General features: G+C 44.2%; 1 long non-coding RNA gene across 1 annotated transcript; it reads right to left on the bottom strand.

Annotated features, from left to right (window-relative positions):
- Positions 1–6,260: 6,260 nt before the first annotated feature.
- On the bottom strand, positions 6,261–10,817 carry LOC120962960 (uncharacterized). The gene is made up of 2 exons (XR_005754319.3): positions 6,825–10,817; positions 6,261–6,741 (listed from the first exon to the last, which is right to left on the bottom strand). It is a non-coding gene; the product is annotated as an uncharacterized lncRNA (long non-coding RNA).
- Positions 10,818–12,363: the final 1,546 nt, after the last annotated feature.

The raw sequence follows: 12,363 nt of genomic DNA, 5'->3' as shown, positions 1-12,363 counted from the left end.
GATCCCGGCGAGGGAGGGAGGCGGCTAGCGCGGATCACGGCCCCGGCGAAGGATCCCGACGAAGGAGGGAGGCGGCTAGCGCGGATCACGGCCCCGGCGAAGGATCCCGGCGAGGAAGGGGATGGCAGCGGTGGATCAGTCGTCGGCCAGTCACGGTGCCGCGGGCTCCCTCGCTCCGGCTGCCGCCGTCGCTCGCTCGCCCGTGACGGCTGCCTCCGGCGGAAAAAGGCGGGTTGGGTTCGGGCTGGCTCGGGGGATTCTGCTGTATAGGCGCGTCGCGCCTATATAGAGCCGGGGTAACAGAATAGTCCAGCCCTATATATATATGAGACAAGGATCAGAATAGTTATTTAGATCACGGCGCGCCCTATATAGACGCGATTAGTTGTTCCGAACTTCCTAATCACCCACGCCCTCACCGGTACACCACTTCCCCCGATCCCACGATCCCCACCAGTGTCCCCTGATCCCACGATCCCCCACCAGCCCCTCGGCAACCTCCCGGTCCACCGCCTGCCCCCCTCCCCCGGGCCATGGATCCCGCGCGCCACCGGCGCCCTGGACCCGGACTCCGCCGCCCCGCCCCGCCCCCGTTCCCTGGTCCGGCCAGTGCGCCGCCCCGCCCCCACCCCATCTTATGTCCATCGGATCCCACTGCCACCTCCTACGCGGGATCGAGCATCGCCGGCGGTTTCCTCCCTAGATGTTGTCGCCGGCCTTCTACTGCGACAGTGCCACCACGGGCGAGCCACCTCTGCCCACCTCAGCGTGAGCCCGTCGCCCACACTGCATCGGCCACCCTGCGTCCCCTTTGATGCGACACACCGACGGCCACCCCCCGCCTCCCCATCGACGCCGTGCGCCGGCGGCCACCACCCGACGTCCACCGTGCCTACCTGCATCCACCTGCAGCTAGAGGAGGGCTTGACCTGCAGCAAGAGGACGACACGACGTGCAGCTGGGTGGCCACATCCGGCAGAGAGGATAGAGGCGGCTGGGTGATGGATCTTGCACGCCGCCCTCCGGCCACGAGGCTGTCGAGCTACTGGGTCACCGTCCACAAGCAGCAGCAGGTCGTCTTTCCTACCTCCCGTACAGAGCGCACATGACGCTGAGCTTTTTAGCCCCTCCTCCATCCTCTAGTGTTCCTTTGCAGAAAAACTAGCTCTGGTCCTGTTCGTCCCGACCTTCCTCTTCGACCGCAGCAGTGACGAGCTCCTCCGAGCAGTGAGCTACTGTCTGCATCGTCCTCTCCTCAAGCACTGTCGAGCTGCTGTTGGTGCACTACTGCTGCAGATCACCTTGAGTGCGAGAGGAAAGATTTCTGAGGCGGATTAGTTGCCGGTGTTGTCCTTGGGATTTTTTTGTTTGAACCTGCTGTTGTCCGTGGTTAAAGAGTACAAATTTGTTACTTGAACTCGCAGTACACCTCTTTTCCTAACAAAGAGGTTCTGGCAGCCAGCTGTGGTTTCCGACCTTCAATTTGCTTGTGTGTCCAGTGTGTATGTATATATGTGCCAATGTTTTATATACTATATTGGTTCTGAAATTAAGTGCAAGATGTGCAGATTTTGTTTTCTAGCATGCGCGCGTGAATGTGCAGGCAAACTCCCTTTGACATTATGTTGTCAACTGTGGCACAATTTGTCAGATAGAATATGTAGATATTTCTTCCATTGGTGTCCAAAGTGCCTGACACATACATACGGGCACTTTTTAGTTTAATTTTAGTTTTGTTGTGCAATTGGGCCATATTGGGCACCCATAAGGATTGGATAAAACTCCCCGCGCAGTATGTTTTCGCATTGGATATTTTGTCAGGCAGTTTTGATGTATGTTTGGGGTACTTCTAGGCGCTAAAGTTTTTCTCCATGCTGAATTTTGTGTGGCCCAAGGTTTGCTCCAATCCCTTATATATCATAGTAAAAGAATCATAGGCATATGTTTGGGGTACAAATGCGTACTGACCTTCTCTCCAAACACATACTTGACCTTTTAAAAAAAATTGTGGAGGTCAAAATGTTGCGTTCGAGAAGGTCAAGTGTGTTATGTGTATCTCAGCAAGTTCAAATAATTTAAACATGCAAAATGTTGTGTTCCAGAAGGTCAATTGTCTTATGTGCATCACCTTGCCCCCACTGAATCTTCTGCATTTTTGTGTATTCTTCAAAAGTTTAGGTCATCATGAGTTGCTTCGATTGAGTTACTATGAAAAAGTTCACCTCAGAGGCAGGTATATGCGTGTAGAACAGGAAGGACGACGAACCACGCCTGGTGCCGCTACCATCGTGAACATATGGAGGAAGAAGGTCACCACATTGGCAGGGAGAAGGTCACCATAGAGGTAGGGAGAAGGTCACGTAAGGTGCAGGAAGATTGTTAGAGTGCAGGAACGGGGTGTGTGATCTTTGTGTTGTTTTTGGGGTGCAAATTAACATGGGTATGCGATATCACATCCTGTGTATTCTTGAGATGGCCTCCCTTAGCCTCAAAACCATATTGCCAATAAAATATGATAGTCCCAATGTTGTAGTCACGTGTAAAGAAAATTAGATATATACATGTACAGAGCCTACAACAACTTTACGGGGAGTTGATGGATTATTCAGTGGTTGTTGCTGCCACTACTGATTTTTTTCTTAAGAGGGTCTTCATCACCGTTCAAATAATACCGATGTTTCTTGGTTGCATCTAGTTCCATCGCTCCACCTCAACACTGATTCCTTCAGCTAGATCTTGCTTGTAATTTTGTATTCTTTTTTTTTTCTGGAAAGCATTTGCTCTGAAATCCGGATCCGATGATGTAGCTTTGGCTATTCTTGAAAACATGGAAAAGAGTGTACATGCTCTGTAGGTCAAAATTTTGGCTTTAATTTATGTTTTGCGAAGGTCAAAATGTTGTGTCCGAGAAGGTCGAGTGTGTTATCTCACCAAGTTCAAATAAAAATTAAACATGCAAGGTAAAACATCGGAGAGTTGCGATTTTTTAAAACTTCAAGTGACAAACAAATTTGAAAAAGAGCAAAAAACAAAATTTAAGTCTAGAAAAAATCACCTCAAAACACTAAAAAGAAAAAGAGTGTTCTCTTTGTTATCGAATGCAAAAAGAAAAATTAATGAAAGGGGGAATGCAATTTACGCATTTTCTAAAAGAACTAAGAAGTTCGAATTAAACTAATATAGTAGTTCGATTTTAATAAATAATTCCATTTTTTCGTTTCTATAAATAAAACCAAGAAGTTCAAATTAAAATAAAACGGAGTAGTTCAATCTTAATAAAAAAACATTTTCCTGTTTGTAATAACAAAACCAAGAAACTCGCATTGAAATAATAATAAAAATTGTGTATAACTAGGACTTTTCCGGTTACTAATGAATAACACCAAGAAGTCCAAATTAAAAAAAATGAAGCTATTTGATGTCTATAAAAAACTTAGATTTCCCTAATACTAAAGATTAAAATCAAGAAGTTCAATTTTAAAAAATGGAGCAGTTCAATGTATATAAAAAACTCAGGTTTTCTCGTTACTAATGAACAAAACCAAGAAGTTCAATTGGAAAAAGCGAGGCAGTTTGATATTTTTTGAAAAAACAAGATTTTCCAGTTACTAAAGAATAAAACAAGAAGTTCAATTTGAAATAACAAAGAAGTTCGATGTTTATACAAAACCTCCAATTTTCACATTTCTAAAAATACACAATGAAGTTCAAATAAAAAGCGTAGAGTGGTTCAATGTCTATAAGAAACTCAAATATTTTCACTAACCGGGAGAAGTTCATTTTGAAAACTGACAGAAGTTTACGTACTACGCGGTGTGCATTTGTATGAAAAAAAAGGAATGAAAAAGTAAAGGCCGAAAGTTTTGTTGCTAGAAGTTCAAGTGCTCGGCCCGAGAAAGTTCAAAAGTTCTTGTGAGAGAGGTTGAACAAAAATACGTGACAGAAGTTCAAAGTGAAAACAACGAGAAGTTCAACCACTGCAAGGAATGCATTTCAGGTGAGAATAAAAGTATAGAAAAATAAAAGCTTAAAAGGTTTGTTGAAAGAAGTTCAAGTGCTCTGTTCGGAGAAGTTCAAAAATTCTTGCGAGAGAGATTCACCTTGTATTTCCATGTTCGGTTTTTTCCGTATAAAAATTGAATACAATTCTTTACTCAAAATATAAAAAGGTGAAATTCAAATTGAAATAACAGAGAAAAGGCAAAGTCCAAAATATGAATCACGTGTGTGTTTCATATGAGAAAAAATGAATAAAAGGCAAAGTCAAAAAAAATTGTTGTTATAAGTTCAAGTCCTCGGTCGGAGAAAGTTAAAAGTATTATTGTGAGAAGGGTTTGTACAAAAGGAAAATCATTTGTGTAACACTAACGAGTGGGTGAGAAAAATTACAAACAAAAATATGTCACAGAAGTTCAACGTGAAAACAGCAGGAAGTTCAACTACTACACTGAATGAATTTTACATGAAAAACTTTTAGAACGGTCGCGAGTATGAAAAAATGATCAACACGAAAAGTTGTGTGACTACAGCAGATTTCCATCGATATATCCCTTACTCAATTCCGGTGAGTGGATGTAGAGCTACGAGTAGTGGATGGAGATCTACAAGCAAAAAAAAGCACGTGAAAAATAGAGTGAAGTTCAAGTAGACATGCCGAGAAGTTCAAGTTTTCACGCGGTGCATTTTCGACGAATCTGTTTCGCGATAAAGGCAGAACGAATGATCTTGCCGTTTTTGAAATTACATAAAAACGGCTAGGACTCAGAGAAAACCGTCAACATGAAAAAGTTTCGCATTTTCCGTAGCTTTTTAACGGTATATTATTTGCCTCATTTCGATGAAGTTTGTAGAAATTACGGTGAAAATACGTTTTCAATCATTTTCAAAATTGAATTAAAACCGTAAGGAATTAGGAGAAATAATACATACCGAAATGTTTCGCATTTCCCCAAGCTTTCCAACGCCGTATCATTTGCTGCATTCGAACCTACGGTTAAAACATTATCTCGAAAATACGAACTCGGTGGAACTTATACTATTTTCTAAATTACTTCTAAACCGTACAAAATTAGAAAAAAAAAATTCAACATGGATAAGTGGCGCATTTTCATAATCTTTCCAACGCCATATCATATGCCTCAATTGGATTAGCCGTTTAGAAATGGCATCGAAAATAACAACTCGGCTGTTCAGTTTGCAAAATTTTACGATTTTCCAAATTACACTTTAACCATAAGGAATTAGAGAAAACTTTCAAGATGTGGATGGAGCGGTTTTGCAGCAACTTTCCAACGCCATATTATTTGCCTCATTCCGATAAACGGTTTAGAAATGTGATCGAAATTAAGATTCACGTTTTTTGTGTGAAGAAAAAACGGTTTTCAAAACTGCTCTTAAACCGCTTACATTTTGCCAAAAAATTAACTTGGGTCATGATACTCATGTCCATAGCTTTTCAACGGTATATAGCAAGCCCCATTTTGGCAATGTTGGCGAAAGTTCAACCTAGCACAAGGGGAAGTTCATGTCGAACAACTCAGGCAGTAAAATTGCAAAAAACGCGAGTTCATCATGACCCGAGTGCAAAATCCGCCTATGAGCGAGATTCCTATTTAAAACGGGTATTTAGTTGCTAAAAATCGTTTGCAGATTACACTAACATCACATAGAATGTGACTAACCAGAATAATTCGTGCGGAGAGACACGATTGTGAAGATAGCCCGAAGGTCGGGTTCCTACAGAGGGAAGTTCATGTTGTATTGATTTGAATTTAAAAGTGGGGGGTATAAGGAGCACGGAGTATGTTGCATTTCAGAGAAAGTATGTAGTATATATAGAGTAAGGAGTACATTGTGTTTGAGAAAAAGTATGTAGTATATATGGAGTATAGAGTATATTGTATTTGAGAAAAATATACGTAGTATGGAGTAAGGAGTATGTTGTATTTGAGAAAAAGTATGTAGTATGGAGTAAGGAGTATATTGTATTTTGGAAAAAGTATGTAGTATGGAGTAAAGAGTATATCATACAAGAATGTTATGTGCAGCTTGCGAGGATAAATACAGAAAGTATGAAGTACATAGCATATGTAGTGTGGAGTATTTAGTTTTACAGGAAGTATGGAGTATACATCATTTATATAAGCAAGTATGTAGTAGTGTATCATCATGGTGTATATAAAAACAAGTGTACGTATACGCGGTCGGCCGGCCGGCGAACGACAAAAGCGTCTGCCATTTCATCGGAGGAATTTGGGGGAAATGGGACAATAAACATGTACATGCTTCAGTACAAACAGTGTAGTGAGAGTATACACCGGAGTATATTTAACTATACTTCTAGTATGGAAATATGAGATGACAAAGTCTTGTACGTATACATGCACGTGTTGTTATCCATGCATCATGCGGTTTGCCATCCATGCATATGACCGTGTTCTCATGAGATTTCTGTCTATTGTGGGAATTCGGTTACAGGTTGCAGCTTCGTGGTCGTCGTCGTTGCCTCTAGTTGCCTCCACTGATCTACGTGCATGGTCCTTGTGTACCGTCGTACCGTGTCTTAGTCGCTGCACATCCATATGCAATATAGTTCACCGGGGGCACACCACTCATTCACCAATTGGGCGTTCGCACGGTGCGTCGTTGTTGCCAAGGGAGTCACTCACAAGTTGCTGCTGGGCTCTCTGGTGTTGTAGCAGGTGGATCTCGCTTAATTTTTCAACCGATCTCCTGCAGGTGCTAACATATCAAAGGATCATATCATGAGCTTGTCTAGCATTTGGATCTGCATGTGCTTGATGGAAAAAGAAGAAACATGATACCGCTTATCTGTTCACAAAGCAGAATGGGCCAACGCTGGTCAGCCGTTATTTTGCTGTCTCGCCGGTGGCAGAAAACTACTAGGGACGACGCCAGCCGTCGCCAACCGGTGACAAAAGAAGCTCCGGAGATATTGAACAATCAGATAGAGAAAAGAGAGATCAGCCTGTTTGTTATTGGTAACTAGAAGGTACAGATAAAAGCTATTTTCACATAGTGAGACCAGCTAGGTTTGTTAGTAGTAGGATAAGGATGACTTACGATGGATTCAAAATAAGGGATAAGCTCACGTACAATGGGATAATCTAAACGGGTCAGGTGGAACCTCATCTAGCCCGTTAGGTTTCTGTAGGCAACCCATCTAGGCACATGAGATCAACGGTGGATTCCTAGGCGGTAACTACCACTAGGTGGGTCTATTCTGCTAACACACCCTTAAAAGTCTTATTCTGCGAACACCTCGCCTTATTCTGCTAAGACTAATCCCTCGACCCACCTCACCTTCTTCCCCGCGTCACACCTCAATCCCTGTCCACCTTCTTCCCCGCGTCACTCCCCCGATCCCCTTCCACCTTCTTCCCCCGATCCCACCCCCGCCATCCCATACCCCAACCACCCCAGCGCCGCACCATCTCCTTCCCGGTGCCACTGCACCACCTCTCTTACCGTGCCGCGGCACCACCCCCTCCCCGCGCCGCCACACCCTCTCCAACCACCTTCCTCCTCGGCCCACCTACCCCCGCATCGGCCAGCCGCCGGATCCGCCTCGTCGCCGTCCTCCCGCGGCTGTCTGACGTCAGATCCGCTCGTAGCCGTCCCGGGGCGCGTCAGGGGCAGCCGGCTTCAAGGATTGGAGGGGTCCGGTGAGCTCGAGGGTCGCCGCGACCAACCCCTCCCCGTTCCTCCACCTCCTCCCTCCCAATCTCCCATACAGCTGCGTATCACCCCAACTCCCGCTGAGATTCTTCCTAGACTTCCGCGCCCGCGCCGCACACCTCTTCCAGTACCGTCGCGTTGCGCCTGTCATCACCTCCTATCCCCTTCTGCGGCCCTCGTGATGGACTGCATGCGTGCAGTAGGGGTCCCACGGCCGTGTAATTCGCGTGCAAGTGTGAGCTCCTTCCTTCCCGACGAGCATCAGCCTTCAAGGATTGGCCACCGCCCCTTGTCTGTCCACAATCGGTGTTGGAGCTACCGGTGCTCCGCCCCTGCCCAGATCCGTTAGGCACGCGCCGGTTCTGGCCACCCTGCCCCTCCGCCACCGGACTGGTCCTGGCCGCACGAGTCTTGCGGTTCACTTTTGTTTTGTTTTTGCTATTGAAAATCTTCAGTGTGCGGGCAAGGGATGGCTCCAGGGCTCCTCCGACGTCCTCCGGTGGCGAATGTTGATGTCCCGTCGTCGATGCAGCTCACTTCGTCCGTACGGGTGGTTTTTTTCTTCAAACTGCAGCTCACTTCATGCACAGCATCTCGGAACAGCGTGAGGGTGCGGGCGCCCCTTCCCTGCAGCCCGGCGACCGCACCCGTGCAGTCCACAAACGAGGTCGTCAAGTTGAAGAGCGGCCAGTGTGGCGCCCCTTTCCAGCGAGCACATCGTGCAGTGCTGTTGAGTGTGGCGTGCAGTGCAGCTCGACCTAGTGTGCAGTTTACGGCCCTCACCTGCAGCTTTCTTCTACACAGTCGCGCGCGGCGGGAGACAAGTGCACTGCACTAGGGTGGCCGGCGACATACTTATTTTTTAGTAGTTCATCTTTGCTGTATGTTTTAATTTCACCTTGTTTGTGGTTCCCTTGTGGCATCCTGCAGTACGGATTGCAGGCGCATCCAGTTTTTTAAATGCAGAGAAGCTCGGTCCATGTAGTTCACGGCGAGGTAGGCCATCAGGGGAAGGAATCTGTAGTACTCTTGCACCTGAAAACATAACAATATGGGATGTGATACAGATGGCAGAAAACTACACACACAAACATGCACCATCCATATTCCAATCAGAGAAGCTCGTCGAGCTATCCAGCGATTTGTGCATGTCACCTTGAGAATCCATACAATGGAGGCGGCCCGAGCAGCGTGGTCGACGGAGCCGGTCGGAGTAGTCGGACAGGGGCGAGTAGTCGGCCTCGCCGCCGATGAGCTCGGCAACGAAGGCCGCCGCCGAAGACGACGCCGACTCCTCCTCGGCGCCGGAGTACCAGCCACCGTCCTGCTCGGCGGTGGTGCAGGTGCTGGCGGTGGTGTCGACGAAGAAGAAGGCGTCCTTGGCACAGAGGAGGCAGGACGCGTTGTCTTCCGGCATAGCCGGCCGGTGGGGGCCATCACTGAGTAGCAGCCATTGCCGTCGAGTGGGCAGCGTGGTGGTGGTGGTGGTGGAGCAGAGGTGATGCGGTAGTGGAGCTGAGATGGTAGCTAGAGATGAGTAGCCGCGCGCTAGTGTGAGCGATGTGCGAGAGCGCAAGGGGATAGGTAATAAAAAATGCTAGACTTACAGGATGGCTTGCGCGTGTGTGTGCAAGTGCAGAACAGAAGTGTTCACTCATGAGTGTACGCGTATATATGTATCAGTGTATGTATGAGCTTTTTATCCTTTGCATATATGTTGTTGTAGTACAAGAAAAGAGAACAGCCTCCATAGTTGATAAGTAGGCAATGGTTAGTAAAAAATACTCCACGTGCCATGCATGCTAAGCTGTGTCCGAAACGCAGTCAGTGGGAATGCACTGATGACAATATTATTTTTTGAACACACTACAAACGCAAACGGTCATACATACGTACATACACTCGCCCTATAAACGCAAGCACGCACACACTCTAGTACCCTACCGCTATGAGCACCTTCGAAAAACTGAGCCGGCATATTATTTTGAAATTGACGAAATCGCACAAACGTCTTTCTACTTGACGGGAAGGTCTCCCCCCACCGAATGCACTGATGACAATCAGATGCCTATAGGCGAATTTCAAAAATGTATGAAAAGAAATGTTACGATTCGCTCAATCTTACCAAAAATCTAAACACAAGAATCTAATGACAGAAATCCACAATTTCATTGCAGATCAATGGTCTTGCCACTTAATCATGTTGGTGTTGCGTTCTACACAACTACTTATGTTCGTTGGGTAGCTTGGTTTCTTTGGAGTTATGGAAGAATACTACCGTCTTTTTAAATGCATGGGCCGTCATTTGGTATACTGAAAAAAAACAATTCAAAGAAGCTCACTTCTTATTAGATGTAGTTCACTTGCTCAGCCACTGCGGTCCACTCGCCTGCGTAAAATAAGTATGAAAAAAGATAAGAAAAACTCATGCGGGTCACTTTCGGTATTGTTGTGGTTCACTTTTGATAGTGTCACGGTTCACTTACGCCCAACGTGAAAGAAAAATGATAAAGAAAAGTAACGCGGTTCACTTTTGATAGTGTTGCGGCTCACTTGCCCTCGTCTCTGCGGTCCACTCTCGTTCATAAAAAAAGTTGAAAAAAAGACAACAAAAACTCGTCTGAGAAAATTTACGCCCGACAAAAGAAATTATGCAGCTCAGTTGCCCGTCCGATGCAGTGCGGTTTTCAGTCGGAACCAGTGCGGTTTTCTGTTCGATGCGGTTCACTCGTCGATTTAGGTGTCGCGAAAAACAGTGTCTGCATTTCAGTAATTTCAAAACTGCTCTTAAACCGTAAGGAATTAGAGAAAGTATTCTACATGAAAAAGTTGCGTCTCGTTGATATCTTCCCAACGGTGTATCATTTGAATCATTCCGACCAGCGGTTTATAAAAATTTCACGAAAACGGCCTCTGCCACTCGTCGTCCGCCGCACGATTTACAAAATTAACTTAAAACCGTAAGGAATTCCAAAAACACTTCTACATATGAAAGTTGCGTCTCGTCCGTAGCTTTACAATGGCATATCACACGCCTCGTTTCGACAAACGGTTCAAAAACTAAAGCGAAAACAGTATCAAAAATTGCAAAAAATTCGAAAAAACACAATTCTGCGATTTACTAAATTTAAAACTGCTCTTAAACCGTAACGAATTAGAGAAAATAATAGTTATGGAAAAGATGCGTCTCGATGATATCTTTCCAACGGTGTATCATTTGCTTTATTCTGACAAGCGGTTTAAAAAAACGCGTAAAAACACTCGCTGCCACTCGTCATGCGCCGCACCGTTTTCAAAACTGCTCTTAAACCGTGAGGAATCTCGAAAAGTGTTCAATATGGAGAAGTTGCGCTTAATCCATAGCTTCTCAACGATATATTACATGAGTCGTTCCGATAAACGGTTAAAAAATTAGAGCGAAAACAGTACCGAAAAAGCACAGCATGCAGTTTTTTCCAACACGAAGTTCACTAGTCTGTGTATTGCAGTACCTCTGTTACCGAAAATGCAGTGCCCTCGCGTTGAGCGTGCAGTGCGGAAGTGTTATCAAAATAGTTATTCTGCTAATATTAGCAGAATAGATCGGCTGTATATATATAAATTGTGTGGGGCACCTAGGTGCCTGGACACCTTGATCGGGTCCAACCCATTAACGCAATTCTTACATATAGATAATCACTAGTGCCTTCCAAATAATTTACTTTCCATTTTGTGCTTGCATTTACTAGACTCACGACCATTGATTGGATACTGGTTTCCAAAACAAATGCATGCGATTGATTGCCTCATAAAGGATTTATTTTATTAAGAATTATACTATAGTCTTATTAAAATACTCTGAACACTCGTACTTGGGTACATATATACCAAATAGTTTATTTTAGACTTTTGATACCTTTTGGTACCTACAAATGTAGTCAATATATTTTAAAGTGTATATACTCAAATCTCCGCAAAAAAAATAGTGCATACTCAAGGTATTTCTCTGTACGTATATACCTTGATGTGAATTTTCTTTGTATATACCCATACATGTCAGATTTTTAATAGGTGGTACATGTACCCGAGATGCAAATATTACGGTCCAATAATAGATATTATAGTTGGTGGGTACCTAATATTACGGTCCAATAACAGATACCCGTGTGTACATATTATTAGACCGTGATAAAAATATATACGTGTTGGTGTTATACCCAATGAAAATACACATAAGTAATGTATTATACCTAATGAAAATATACACATACCCGGGGCCATTATATTAAATAAAATAACACACATACTAGAAGTATTATACCTAATGAAAATATACATATTTATATGTATTGAAAATGTAAACATAGCCGAGGTATTATAACTAATAAAAATTGGATATATCTCAGTTATTCTAAATGAAACGAAAGTTGAATACCCAACCGTGATATCTGTTGGTGCATACTGAAGTCCTTGGAAAAAATGCATACTCAAAATATGTATGTGTATGTGCATACCTTGATATGAAATTCATTGGTATATACCCATAAATGAAACTACCTTTTGATAGTTGGACACATGTACGTAAACTGAATACCTTGACAGATGATATGTACAATACAATAAATACGAAGAACTATAGGTACGGTACTCGAGTAATATAATAACAGGTATGATTATCACGTACCT

The sequence above is a fragment of the Aegilops tauschii genome, chromosome 4, assembly GCF_002575655.3.
Source record: "Aegilops tauschii subsp. strangulata cultivar AL8/78 chromosome 4, Aet v6.0, whole genome shotgun sequence".
In the NCBI taxonomy this organism is placed as follows: Eukaryota; Viridiplantae; Streptophyta; class Magnoliopsida; order Poales; family Poaceae; genus Aegilops; species Aegilops tauschii.
Note: the sequence above shows the minus strand (reverse complement) of the source record. Positions and strands in the feature narration are given on the sequence as shown.